Source organism: Grammomys surdaster, unplaced genomic scaffold (genome assembly GCF_004785775.1).
Source record: "Grammomys surdaster isolate TR1022 unplaced genomic scaffold, NIH_TR_1.0 125688, whole genome shotgun sequence".
Taxonomy (NCBI): Eukaryota; Metazoa; Chordata; class Mammalia; order Rodentia; family Muridae; genus Grammomys; species Grammomys surdaster.
Window position 1 is genome coordinate 246,794 of NW_021620524.1, and position 12,185 is coordinate 258,978.

The 12,185-nt window shown below is 44.3% G+C and overlaps 1 long non-coding RNA gene across 1 annotated transcript; it reads left to right on the forward strand.

The window, feature by feature from the left end:
* Positions 1–390: 390 nt before the first annotated feature.
* Positions 391–2,713, forward strand: LOC114639156. Its single transcript, XR_003713965.1, has 2 exons — positions 391–447; positions 2,584–2,713. It is a non-coding gene; the product is annotated as an uncharacterized LOC114639156 (long non-coding RNA).
* Positions 2,714–12,185: the final 9,472 nt, after the last annotated feature.

The following is a 12,185-nucleotide window of genomic DNA, read 5'->3' on the forward strand; positions in this document are numbered from 1 at the left end:
GAAGAGGGGCTCAGGTCAGGTCCCACAACCCCTCTAACTCAGGTTCTAGCCTCTAGTTACCAGGGGGCCAACAAGGCATGATGCTATAGCTTTAACTGTCCACAGCAAGGAAACAGTCCTGAGGGGAGGGGAATGGGTCCTAGGAGATTCTCTGCCTGGGGTCTGACCTGGGATATCAGTATCAGTGTCTTCATCACTTATCATGAAGATTCTTTGCTGAAGGGTTCAACTCATAATCCAGAGAAGGAAGAGAAGGTTACTCTGCCTCAACATTGCAAATCTCATAGGCCAGCATTCAAAGCGCTACCTCTGTTTCAAGCCCAGGGTTTCATGTTCACTGTTACTCATACCCCACAGGAGAAGCAGCAGCCTGAGAGCTCAGTGCTTCTTGGAAGACACACTGGTTGTGAGACCAGCCCCACTCCAAGGTTTTTGCTGGGTCTCCAGGTGAGGAGTCCTTTAGTAACATGTCTTTCCTAACATATTCTCTGCGTGGTTACTCATGGTCTGGATAAGGACACACGTGTATTGTTGTAGAGACAGGATCCAAAAGATACATTGTCTAAAACAGAGGAAGGGTGGCTAGGAGTCAAGGCCTGAGACTGAAGCATGGCTTCCCTTGCAGAAGTAATGCACCTCTACTATACAAAATGCAGATGGAACAGCAACAAATAAGTATGGATTAGCACAGGGGTGGATGTGAGGATGTCCTAAAGTTCCACATACAGGAAGTAGCAGCTGGGTGGCAGATGTGTAGGGACTAAGCTTGGTGTTCCTGGTACTGGATGACCCTGGCTCATAGGCTGCTCAGGTAAAATCTAATTCTCAAGGGTGGGTCTAATAAAGCGAGACATCTACAACTTGAATATCCTCAGGGAAGGATGTCCTCATAGAGATGATGTGTTTGACAAGTGGCCCACAGTTCACATTTCACTGCCTGTTCAGAGCTGTCCAAAGAGGTGCTGAGTAGGAGACTCCTTGGGTGTCCCAAACTTCTGGACACCAGTACGACATAATAAGAAATATATATTTGGTCTCTGTCCCAGTTCCTGATTCATCTCTGAAATCTTTTGGAATTTCCTGGACAACAGAAGTAACTTTTGCTTTTTGAGAAGATTCCTTCCCTAACCCCCAACCAAACAATGAGCCTGGGTTGGTACATGTGTGATGTAGCCTAATTCTGTGGGGTCATAGGTCATGTTCTTAGGGTTCTTGGTACACAACATGCATCTGGCTGCTTGTCAATATGCTTTCCTGTGTCCCATAAAATAAGCTAGAAATGCATTTCGTGTTTCCCTGAGTTATATGAGCCCAGCAGCAGATTATATGGGAAGCTAAGTCAGACAGATACATGGGGAAACTAAGGGCCCAGTATCTGTAATGATGACTGAAGTAGGGTTTGTGATATCAACCTAGGGTGGCTGCCAGAACTTCTTGCGAATTTTGAAGTCTCTGACGCTCTCGTCCTCTGATATTTGTACTATTTAGGAGAGCAGACATTAAGCAAAAAGAGGATGTTAAGTCACCCAAAACTACAGGCTACTGAGCAGGATATGGGCTTTCCAGCCAGCATTGACTTTGGGGCCTCTCACCACAGGCCTCTTTTTGATGACTTCCAGCAGTCAAGGAGTCTAACCTTCCATAGGCCCCCAGGGAAATTAGAGAGGCTCTGGGAAGACAAAAGTTAACCTGCAGCAGGGCCAGCCCCTCTCAGTTCTAGGGGAGGAATAACCCAGCCAAGCTGCTGAGAAACCCTTCAGTTGTCAGTGGGATGTTCTATAGACCTTATACCCAGCTCTGCAAAGATTCCACCCAGCCTCCCCCAAGGCCCTATGTAAATGTCTCAGGCACAGCAGAAAGCCAAAAACCTGTTCTTGAACCAGGAAACCTAGGTGCCAGCCTAGAATTTATAGCCATGCCTCTGATTTGTTAATACATTCATGATTTATAGGCCTCTTCATGTTTACAAACCTCAGGAGAAAGTGCAAATTTGTACCCCAAGCAAACTGCCATGGTTAGTGTCACTCAAAATCCACGTGTCAAAAACTTTGTCCCCCAAATCACACATGTGTTAATGACATTTAGAGGTTGGAATAAGGCAAGATAGAAAGACAAAGAAAATGAAGGGATATGGGGAAAAAGAGTCTCTCACCTTTGCTGTCTGAGAACTGTGTGTTTGCGTGTGTGTGTGTGTGTGTTTGACCTACATATAAAAAGGATTCCTTTGACTTTTTTTTTTTTACCTCTTTCCATCTTATTAGTCTGTATACTTGTATAGTTCACTCAGAAACCATCTATGATCTCATTACGAAGTAACAAATCCTTAGAATTTTTGGTATAATAAGTATGCCAAAACATTTTAAACTCCTTGAACAATAAAATTTCAAGGGCCATAAAATCATGTATATATGTATGTATGTAATATATATAAATATAAATCATTATTAAAATACTTAAGTTTGACTCTGAAGATATTCTCAAACATTCTAAGCTACTTACAACTCCTCTTAACAACTCTTTCTCCCTCCTAATGCTAGTACTTAAAACTACAATAAAACCTTTTGTTTGTTTGTTTTTGTTTAGACAGGATCTCCCTATTTATCCCAGCCCGCTGGAACTCACTATGTAGCCCAAGCTGACTTTAAACTTGACAATCCACCTGCCTCACCTTCTCAACAATTAGCTTTTCTTAATAAATTTCAAGTTTGCTTCATAGTGTCTCATTTTGTAATTCTCTTCTGTGGTACAAGTCAAGAATCCCAGGTCCACTTAAGTACTGGTCTCTGAAAATAACTCCTCCAGCGGGCAGCATTGAGCAATTAATTGGGATTAGAATTATTTAGGTATGAAGCCACCTTCAGTAAGCACCAACAGATGGCCTCTCGAGCATGAGAAGCATCCATAACCCTCTTCTTGAGGAGTCAGTCCCCAAATACTTCAGGGTCTGTCTTAAGGAGCCAGCCTTTTTCCTTCCTGCTGCCTGTGATACTTCCTGGCCCCAGAATTCTGGACCTGCATCAGCAACCAGCTCACGTGATTGTTGGTCTCCGCCAGCAAAAGGGGACTTGGCAGCACACAAAAAAGACCCTGTCCCTGCCCCCACTGAGCCAGCAGTTTAGAGACAGTGCTGGAAGGCCCTTAATAGAAAGACTTCCTGTAGAAGGGATAAGCAGACAGTGTGGGTGGAGGGATGGCAGAGGTGGGGTGGCCTAATGCAGCCCTCAGTGGGGTAGGGTAGGGGGGTCACAGACTACTATCATCTGAGTAGGACTGAATTTGATATTGTCTTAGGGTTTCTATTGCTGCCATAAAGCACCTTGACCAAAGGCATCTTGGGAGGAGGGTATTTTAGTTTATAGTTCCACAGCAGTCCATCACTGAGAGAAGACAGGGCAGGAACTCAAACACGGCAGGAATATGATAGCAGGCACTGATGAATGACCAGAGGTATGTTGGCTACTGGCTTGTTCTTGTGGCTTGCTCAGCCTGTTTTTTTTATAGCACCCAGGACCATCTGCTCAGGGGTGACGCCACCCATAATAGGCTGGGGCCACCAATAACAATCACCAGTCAAGAAAATGTACCAGAAATTTACCTGCAAGCCAATGTTATAGAGGCATTGCCTCGATTAAGATTCCCTCTTCCTAAATACGTCTTTAGCTTGTGTCGAGTTGACATAAAACCAGCCAGCATGGATATACAGCTTGGAATGGTGTCCCTACACATTGTGGAAGTAAGGGAAAATAGGAAAAAAATACAGAGGCAACTGTGCCCAGCAGACTTGTAGCCAGGAATGGCTATGGAATAGCTGTTCTTTGGGTCCAGGAACTTGTGAGTGGGTCTGAGTTTTTTCTGAACCCACTCTAGTTGAATAAGCTGAGTTTAGTTTTTGAGGTCTAGTCTACTATGGACCCTATACCTATCTATTGGTGTAGCTCCTCTGTGCTTACACAACTCTCTATGGGACAGCACCTTCTAGTCAGTGTCCTCATTGCAGCCCGATCTCTCCTTCCTGTGCCAGTGACCATAGGGGTAAACTTCCTTTATATCATAGAACAGCCACAGATAGACTCAGATTTTATGTCTAGGCATTGCCAGTTGCAGCCTAGATCGTCAACTCTGTGACCCCAGTGTGTTGGAAAGTTCTCTAGGACTACTTATCCAGCATCCTAGGTACTTGGCTGGATCTTGCTCTAGAGTAAATGTCCAGGAATGTTTGAGGACTCAAGGTGATCATGGTGACATTTGCCTCCACCTCGTTAATGATTTGACCATTGAGGATAACCTGAAATTATATAACATACCACAGGCCATGGTAAAGCAAGGGGCTAAAAATGCTCACAGACAACCTGGAGAAGATCAAGGGACAGAGTGGTAGCTACACAGGCTAACCACTCACAGTTTGCCTCCTGGTAGTAAGACTTTTGGCATGCACTATGATAACCAAATATATCACCTGCCTTAGGTGATTTAGTTTTTGTTAAGGGGTAGGCTCTAGTTTCCAATAAGGTATACAAGTTTATGTGGCACAATGGCATGGCCAGGCTAGGGTCACTTGGCCAGGACAAGGCAGAGCTGAAAAGGAGGTCCCATGTGGCCTCAAGCCATTGGCTTCAGTCTCTACCCCAGGCTCCTGTCCAGTCGCAGCCTTTCCCACTAGCTGGTGCAGCTACGGATCAAAAGAGGTTTCAATAGGCATGCTTTGGCATTGTCCTGGCTGCAATGGAGCTACAAGTTGTTTGGTGCTGAAGCTTGTGCTTCTCAGCAAATGCCTTCTGTGAGGTCAGGGACTGTTAAGGAAGATCCTGAAGCAGTTTCCCTTGGAGGTCTCATCAGAAGTGGAGGCAGCTGTCAACTTCTTAAGATAGATAGCTTTGACAGCCACATTAGCAGCAATGTTTTCCTTCCCAAGGCCCCAGGGAAACACCAAGTTGCTCCCAGAATCTCTGGCCTGCCACCTCTCCTCCACATTCTCTGTTGGTGGTTGATCCCAGAACTCCCTCTTACATGCAAACTTTTATGGACATGCCATTTCATAGTACTGAGTTCCATAGATTACTGTAGCTCATGTGAGACATTTTCCTGCACACATTTTAGAGAACAATGTCTCATTGAATATAATAGGATGTTAATCCTAGGCCACTTCTTTCCCTTCTATCAAACAGACAGCTCAAGTTAGGTGGATAATGTATCTTACTATACCTCAATACAACTCTAAAGGGACCTGCTATCTACCCTTGAATTATCTTAAACCTAGAGGGGCCTCTGGGTTTATCCTCAAATTTTGTGTGCACAACAGGCTAGTTCCTTTTGGAAGTCAAGATACTTCTATCTTCTTCCCAACCTGGTTCATGCTCCCTCAGCAATCAGGGCCTACCTATCATGTGTCCTTATCTTGATTCCAGAAGTGGTGCTGGCTAGTTTTTGTAAACTTGACATGAATCTATACATATCTGGGAAGAAGGAATCTTAACTAAGAAAATGCATAGGCAAGTCTGTAGAACATTTCTTGATTAATGATTGATGTGGAAGAACCCTACTCACTGTGGGCAGTGCCATGCCTGGGTAAGTGGTCCTGGATGGTCTAAGAGAGCAGGTTGAGAGAGCCAGTAAGCAGTACTCGTCCATAACTTCTGCTTCAGTACTGTCTCCAGGTTCCTCTCTTGAGTTCCTGCTTTGACTTCCTTTAATGGTGAACTATGATGTGGAAATGTAAGTAAAATAACCCTTTGCTCACTGCCCTGCCCTAAGTTCCTTTTGGGCATGGTGTTTTATCACTGCAATAAAAAGCTAACTAAGACAGTGACTAGATGGGCCCCAGGGATCAGGACATCTGTAGTTCCTTCAATAGCCACAAGAGGGGCTTAGATCAGATCCAGCCATTCCAGCCATTGTCCAAAGTCTTATGGACAGTTCTCTAGTTATTGGACAAGGCCTGGAGTTCAACTCTGGAAAGGACTTTATTCTGGCTTGCACATGTTCTGACCTCCTCTCCTGCATCACCATAGCCTGTATGTTACCCAAGAACAAAAACACTCCATATGGAAACCTTTGACTCAGGCTGTTTTCTTGGCTGTGGGGTAGGGGGTTGAGATCCAGGTCAAGACAAATACTTTACATGGGCTCACTATACACATGGTTTATAGAGAATGCCTTATTGCTTGCTACCTGTTTTCTGCCAAAGCAGACTTATCCTTTCCTGCGATAGGGCTCTGAGTAGAGAGCTTTATCATTACAGGCGGCCACAGGGATACCCCATAGCTTTGTCACAGACACGTTCTGAGTACTTGCAGAGATCACTACTGGGATCTGTGTTCTGTTATCACAGGCTTTACTTTTCTTTCTCAGGATCTGCCTGTGGCCCCGAAAGTTCCAACTATATCCTCAAACCATTTCCCATGGATTCCAGGATCTCCATGTGAGAAGAAAGTCACCTCTTTAGAGGTCATGACCCAAAAGGATCAGTACTATCTAGTCTAGTAACTATGCCAGAGAATGGGAAAGGCTGATGGCTTCTAACCAAGGGTTTACCCTTTGGTGTTGAAAGTTGTGACCCCCAAAGATAATGGCTGTGGTCTGGTAGTGTTCAAGGCAGTAATGGAAACCATGAAAAGAAGGGATAGCTGGTCACCCATACCACCCTGGCTCTCCAGGGGTGCTGGTCTAAGCCTTCTTCTCATGGATAGTCTGACACTCTGATGTGGCTGTGAGACAATAACGGGTTTGTATCACACTATCTATTGTATGACATTATTCCTGGGGACACCTGAATAAATGTCTACTCATCCCAGATAGGGAATTGACAATAGACCAAAGCACAGATACCAGGTCCAACTCAATGAACTAATGAGTGTTATTAGTGTTACTTATAGAAGTATGGATGAGGGGATACTTATAGGAGTGGAAATGACTCAAAAACAGCTACATCACCGAAGCCTACCCCAGCATGACTGACAACTCAAAAAACTGGAAACCTGTATCACACTAGATGCAATTACACATGTTAGAGCGTATCCTTTCCATGTAGTTTAGTTGGTCTGAATCTCTGCCAGGAAGATCAGCTTGTTTCTGGGTCTTCTAGGCTGCTTGGCTGGTCTCTGTTTCTTCTATACTGCTGAGCACTAGTGCTGGCTAGTTTTATGACAACTTGACACAAGCTTGAGTCATTCCGGAAGAGGGACTCTTACTTGAGAAAATGGCCCCACCAGATTGGCCTGAAGACAATCTGTGGTGCGTTTCCTTAATTTGTGATTGATGTGGGAGGGTTCAACTCTCTGTAGGAGGTACCATCCATGGGCAGGTGTTCCTTGGGTGTATAATAGAAGCAGGCTAAACAAGCCTAGGGGAACAAGTAATTAGCACTTCTCTATGGCTACTGTATCAGTTCCTGCTGACTTCCTTCAATGACGTGAGAACTGTAAACTGAAAACCCCTTTCTCCTCAAATTTCTTTTGGTTATGGTGTTTTATCACAGCAATAAAAATCCTAAGACAGCTGGTTTCTGCTCCTTCCTGGGGGCTGGGTTTGTCTGCCGGTAACTCTCAACAATTTTTACTATTTATATACTTTTGGGGAAGGAGGAGCCTAGTGAATCTGGTCAGTTTTGAGGACTTCCCAGAAGCTATTTTGAGTCATTTACTTCCTGTGTTAAGGAGCTTCCCTGGAGGATGGAGTGTTTCTATTGCTGTGATGAAACACCATGATCAAAAAGCAAGTTTGAGAAGAAAGGGTTTATTTGGTTTATACTTTCATATTGCTGTTCATCACTGAAGGAAGTCAGGACAGGAACTCAAACAGGGCAGGATCCTGGAGACAGGAACTGATGCAGAGGTCATAGAGGTGGTGCTTACTGCCTTGCCTCATATGGCTTGCTCAGCCTGGTTTCTCATAAAACCCAAGACTACCTGCCCAGGGATAACACCACCCACCATGGACTGAGTCCTCCCCCATTGATTACTAGTTGAGGAGCCGCCTAACAGCTGGATCCTCAGCTGCAGCTCCTTTCTCTCTGATGACTCTAGCTTGTGTCAAGTTGATACACAAAACCAGCTGGTACACCTTAGAACACCCTGTCATAAAATATTCAGTTGTTTCAACCTCCCCTTTTATAGTCTATGTCTTAAGAGGTTTCCTTCCAAGATGGAAGGCTTTAATCTAGGAACAAACTGGTACATGACAAGTGCTTACCCTCATTCAAAAACACACCACACAGGAATTACTCTCTGACTACATCACATTGTTGTCTTATAGGAACTCTGATCCCCAGATTTGGATTCTAGGAGTATGTGCTGCTGAAAGACAGAATTCTTGGGATTGTGTCTTCAGCAAACCTATGTCCTGGGCATTATATGTCTAAAATCAATCATAAGCTATAGGTCTTGAATGAGACATTAAATTTTAAGTGTAAGGTACAACTAGCCTATAAAATAGTGAGGTAGCACAGACGTGGGAGCTTTGTATATCCATAACCTGTTTTCTTCTTGAGGATTGGAGTTTTTTGGAGATGTGATGGCCACCATGTACAGTTATCTATGGTCCAAGCATCCTGACCTTCAGCAGGGAGAGGTTCAGTTGAGGTAAACTGAGGTTTGTCTCATTTGTAAACTTGGAAAGAACACTGGAGGCTTGAGGCTTTGGCTGTCTTGAGGGCTATTGCTTTAAAGCTATCATCTTGATCTCTGCTGGTGGTATACCTGGAAGACTATCACTGAAGGCCCAGCAACACCCAAGTCTTGTCAGATCCATGTAGATCTTCGGTTGAGTCTTTGATTCTGGTACCAGTATCATGTAATTGGACAGTTTAAAAACTAGCTTCTAGTGTGTTTGGGTGCTATAACAAAATATAGTCTGGGTAAGTTAATTTTTATTTGTTTATTTTGGTTTTTCAAGATGGGATTTCTCTGTGTAACCCTGGTTGTACTGGAATCCACTCTATAGATCAAGCTGGTCTTTTAGTCAGAGATCTGCCTGCCTCTGCTTCCTGAGTGCTGGGATTAAAGGTGTGCACCACCACTACCAGACAGAGTCTGGGTGAGTTATAACAGTAGAACTTTATTTCTCATGGTTCTAGAATCTGGGAGTTCATGATCACTAGGAGATTGAATGTTTGGTGAGGGCAACTTCCTCACAGAGGGTACCTCGTGTGTGTCCTCACATGGCAGAAGATGCAGAGCTTCCTTAAGTGTCTTGTGTGAGGCAACTAATTTAACTAACTATCTCCTTAAAATCCCCATCTAACATCATCTTTTGGGGCCAGGTTCCCACACAGGAGCCTGGGAGACATGACATTTCAGACCACAATAGTTTGCCCTCCTTTTAAGTCCTGAGAAGTTAGGACTGAGGCCTCTAAATACGCATAGGTACCTTTCCTGAGCATTTTGTATAAGCAGCATTAAGCCCCAGCTTCAGGAGTTTTGTATCACTCTCCTTCAGATGCCCATAACTACTCATCTGCATCTTTCATGCCTCTTCCTCTATCCTGAATCGAGACCACATGCTTTCGATACAGTAAACACAATGCCCTGCCCATTTCCTATATTCTGCCTGTGCTGATGTTGGTCTCCATAGCCTGGCTCTTTGATGGTATCTTGGTGAGACTCCCTACTGTTAGGGGGAGACTTTGTGCACTGTGTATTTCAGATGCTGATTTCTATGCCCAGAGATGTCCTTGCAGTCTGGATGCTGGCATTGTCATGATTATTAGAGCATCTCATGTCTAGGTGATGTGTAAAAATTGTTTTCCCATCACCTCTGAATGGTTATAATGAAGAGATGAATGATCAGCCTATAGCTGGGCAGGAGGAGAGGGGAGGCTGGACTTCTGATCTGTGGGGGGGGCAAGGAGAGACAAGAGGGTTCAGGGGAGGGCCAGGAGGATTCTTCACCAAGGGAGCAGCCACGAGGACACACATGGAGCTGAGTGAGCCAGGGCAAGACTCAGATGGCAAGTGATGGAGCACGTGGCTGGGAAGTAGTCCAGGCCAGCACAATCAGCTTAGAATAGATGAGTACCTGTTCCTATAGTACTTGAAGCCTTTTAATAAATATCAGATCGCTGTGTCATTTATTTGGGAGCAAGAGGGTTGCAGAAAAGCCCAGAATTAACACTTACACCCTACTTCAAGGGTATCGTCAAGCTGAGGTTCCACAACCCTTGGATCTCAGAACAGCACCTGCTGCCACCATGAACTTTTGCAGTGCTTTGGCACTCTGAATGTTTGCAAAAAGGAGCTTCCAGGTGTTGTGTGACAAAACTCCTGGGGATATCAAACACACATTAACTATTCATCCTTTGTCATGACAGACAAGTACATATACCACCTGAGTCCAATTTGGTGGACCAGTGCATTTTATTGTCGTTGCTTTCAGGATTGGAAATGATTCAAAAGACAGCTCATCCCCAAGGCCCTCCTCAGCATGGATGACAGCTCACAGAAGCTGGGATCATAGAGCACACTGCCCGGCCTGCAGGCCACCCAACAGATTGGAGAGTGTCCTTTTTATATGCCTCAGTTGGTATAAACCTATTCCAGGCAGCTTAGCTGGTTTGTGATTCTTCAAGGCAGCTATTCTGGTCCGTCTTTTTTGCAGCACAACTTCCTATAGTCTGAGAGGGGCTTTCTCAGCTTTTATTGTTTACTTTGGTAGGGAGGAACTTAGTGAATCTGATTAGTTTCAGGAGCTTCCTGAAGGTAATTTGAGTTGTTTACCTTCCTGTTTAAGGACCTTCCCTGCAGGATGGAATGTTTCAATGTCAGAGAAAACTATTGTACAGTACTAGGTCTGTCAAGAAGGCTTAGTCATGAAGATCTCTGGTTGTTCTTGTGAGGATCTGACTTTGATTCCCAGCACCCACATGTTGGTTCATAACCATCTGTATCTCCAGTTCTAGGGGATCCAGTGCCCTCTCCTGGCCTCCACAGCTAATATACACATAAATATATGCATGCAGAACACCCGTATACATTGAAGAAGACATTTTTAAGAATGTCGACACATATTGTGTTGGAGGATGTCTAAAAAGCAACTTTCTTGCTGCAAAAGATTACAGGAGGTGAGATAGAAGCAGCTGCAGCCCACTCCAAATGCCATGGGCTGCAAAGGTGTAGAAACGACCTGTGCTTCCTTATCTTCAGCCCATTCTGGGAGCTAGAGAGCTGCTTACTACTAAGTCATTTAAAATGAAACTATTCTCCACACGTTAACTCGGAGAGACCATTAGGTCTTTGAAAACAAATCCTCAGATTGCTTTGGTCAGACTTAAAGATAAGGTTGTATTTCTACTCAACTCATTTAATGCTTTCTATTTGCTACTGGCTTTTCAGATAAGATGCAGTTTCAGTAAAAGTATCATACATGGCACAGTGCTTTGCTTTGTAAGAAGCTACGGAATATTCTGCATTTGATCTAATTTTTAAAAGAAAACTTTTATTTTTCTGTGAAAGAGGTGCTCATAGACACATCCATATGCCTTAGTTTAGAGCACTTAAGAGAAGTAACCCGAGCGGGTTAGTCCAGATGAGAGAGGTAGCATAGTGCTAGACAACACACACCTACTTTCCAGAGCTCTTGCGGTTTTTATCACCTGCTCACCTTCCTGTGTGAGGTGAGTTAGAGAAGCCTCACAGTGACCTGCAGAGGTTCTATCATAGCTCTGTTCCAGCTTCAATGGAAGAAGGCAAACACCCTATTTATACAGGCAGGGAAAAGATTGGCATTGTCTAGAACAGGCTGTAGAAACAGGTTGGGCACTACTGCACCTCCAGAAGTTAAGCTGTTAAGATTGCTAAGGGTACTCGGTTCCTTTGCTGAACTGCCAGGGACAATGTAGATTCTTTCCTTTTGGGTGGAAAAAAAAAAATCAGGCCACTGTTTTCTACTGAGGGAAGTATTTTAATGCATAAGCGCTAGCCCTGAGCTGGAAAGTTGGCTCGGCAGTTAAGAGCACTCATTGCTCTTGCAGAGACATGGTTTTGAGTCCCAGCACCTGCGTGGTGGCTCACAACTGTCTGTAATTCGTTTCAGAGGATCTGGCACTCTCTTCTGACCTTCATGGGCACCAGGGAGGCATGTGATACACACACATACATGCAGGTAAAATACTCATATACATAAAATTAGCCAACATTTTGACAAGCACTGCAGTCTAAAGCTTTGTTGAGAGCTCTTGCTATTTTTAAATTATA